We start from the raw sequence: 2,809 nt of genomic DNA, 5'->3' as shown, positions 1-2,809 counted from the left end.
ATACTGAGCACCATGGACCATGGAGCATGGCTCAAACATCAAAAAATAAACTTAAGGGGCTGGAGCAATAGTACAGCGGGTAGGGCATTTGCTTTGCACGCGGCCGACCCGGGTTCGATTCTCAGCATCCCATATGGTCCCCTGAGCACTGCCAGGAGTGATTCCTGAGTGTAGAGCCAGGAGTCAGCCCTGAGCATCGACGGGTGTGACCCAACCCCCCCAAAAAAATAAATAAATAAACTTTAAAAAATGACTAAAATAAATGGGAGATTTGCAGAGGAGGCTGGAATTCCTTGACCCTACCTTCTCACATTTGTTAGGCAATACTGTTTGTTTGGATTATTTATTTCTGCATATTTTTACAGTAGTATCAATATTACTGTTTTTTTTTCTTTTTGCATTTTGGGTCACACCCGGCGGTGCACAGGGGTTACTCCTGGCTCCGCACTCAGGAATTTCTCCTGGCGGTGCTCAGGGGACCATATGGGATGCTGAGAGTCGAACCTGGGTCCATATGGGATGCTGGGAATTGAACCCGGGTCGGCCGAGTGCAAGGCAAACGCCCTACCCGCTGTACTATCGCTCCACCCCACTGTTTTCTTTTTGCGGTGCTGCTACCCCAGGTCTACTACCAGAGGGCCAGGATCTCCCCCCACCCACTAATATCCCAAGGCCCATTCCCCTCACCCCTCCAGCACCCTCACATTGCAGCTCTGTGGATAGAATCTCAGGACCATGTTTCATCTAGGTCAGATGTAAAGGGGAGCAGTTTTTGGACCGGTCTCTGGCTCAGAGCAGACAGCTCAGAGGATGGGGAGCCACTCACAGCGCACCCTACATGAGACAAGAGCCTTAATGATGGAGTCTTGTCTTCCATGTCTTCCAGTCAGCAGGAAGAAATGCCATCTTCACTATGGTCCTCTTATGGGGATTAAATAGCATGTGTCAGACATGACTTAGTCTAGCATCTGGCGTAGAGACAGCCCCAAGTTAGTGCTAGCTATCAATCATCATGATTGTTGTTATTATTGTTCAGCAGTGCCCAAGATCAGCCCAGGGCCTCATACATCCAAGGAATGTGCTCTACCACTGAGCTGCAAAATAGTTATATTTAAATATTTTCTCAGCTACAAACATTATGTGCAAAGTGTATAGTTTTGTATCAAAATGTATAATATCATTCCTTATATAAAAATGATTTTTAGTTAATAGAATTTATGACTCATATATTTATTATATATATATATAAAACAGTGATTAGTGGGAGATAAACCAGTCCCTAACTTAAAGATCAGATCTTTGCTTTATTTATTTATTTATTTTGTTTTTTTAATGAATCACTGGGGCTGGAGTGATAGCACAGAGGTTGGGTGTTCACCTTTCACACAGCTGACCTGAGTTCGATTCCTCCGCCCCTCTCGGAGAGTCCGGCAAGCTACCAGGAGTATCGAGCCCGCGTGGCAGAGCCTGGCAAGCTACCCCTGTGTATTGGATATGCCAAAAACAGTAAAAATAAGTCTCTCAATGAGAGACGTTACTGGTGCCTGCTTAAACAAATCGATGAGCAACGGGATGACAGACAGACAGACAGACAGACAGACAATGAATCACTGTGAGGTACAGTTACAGACTTACAAACTGTCATGCTTATGTTCCAGTCATACAATGATCGAGCACCCATCCCTCCACCAGTGCCCATTCACCACCACCAATATTCCCAGTATCTTTCCGCCCCGCCTCTGTGGCAGACACATTTCCTTTAACTCTCTTTCTCCTTTTGGGTGTTGTGGTTTGCAGTACAGGTATTAAATGGCCATCATGTTCTGTCTATAGTCTATTTTCAGCACACATCTCCCATCCTGAGTGGATCCTCCAAGCGTCCTTCACTTGGTGGTCCCTTCTCTGTCTGAGCTGCCTTTTTCCCCAGCATGTGAGGCCAGCTTCCAAGCCTTGGAGCAATCCTCCTGGTCCTTATCTCTACTATCCTTGGGTGTTAATCTCCCATTCTATTACTTTATATTCCACAAATGAGTGCAGTCCTTCTATGTCTGTCCCTCTCTTTCTGACTCATTTCACTTAGTATGATACTCTCCATATTGATCCACTTATATGCAAATTTCATGACTTCATCTTTTCTAACAACTGCATAGTGTTCCATTGTGTAGATGTACCAAAGTTTCTTTAACCAATCATCTGTTCTCGGGCACTTGGGTTTTTTACTGATTCTGGCTATTGTAAATAGTTCTGCAATGAACATACAAGGGCAGATGTCATTTCTACTATACATTTTTGCATCTCCGGGATATATTCCCAGAAGTGGTATTGCTGGGTCAAATGGGAGCTCAATTTCTAAATTTTTGAGAAATGTCCATATTGTTTTCCAAAACGGCTGAACCAGTCAGCATTCCCACCAGCAGTGAAGCAGGGTCCCCTTCTCCCCACATCCATGCCAACAGTGGTTGCTTTTGTTCTTTTGGATGTGTGCCAGTCTCTGTGGTGTGAGATGATATCTTATTGTTGTTTTGATCTGCATCTCCCTGATGATTAGTGATGAAGAGCATTTTTTCATGTGCCTTTTGGCCATTCGGACTTCTTCTTTGAGAAAGTTTCTGTTCATCACCCCATTTTCTGATGGGGTTGAATGTTTTCTTCTTGTAGAGTTTAACCAGTGTCTTATATATCCTTGATTTTAAATTATCAGATGGGTCACTGTCATCCCGTTGCTCATCGATTTGTTCGAGTGGGCACCAGTAATGTCTCTCATTGTGAGACTTATTGTTACTGTGTTGTTTTTTCTGGCATATCGAAT

This window comes from Sorex araneus, chromosome 1, assembly GCF_027595985.1.
Source record: "Sorex araneus isolate mSorAra2 chromosome 1, mSorAra2.pri, whole genome shotgun sequence".
Classification (NCBI taxonomy): Eukaryota; Metazoa; Chordata; class Mammalia; order Eulipotyphla; family Soricidae; genus Sorex; species Sorex araneus.
This window is presented reverse-complemented; position numbering follows the sequence as displayed.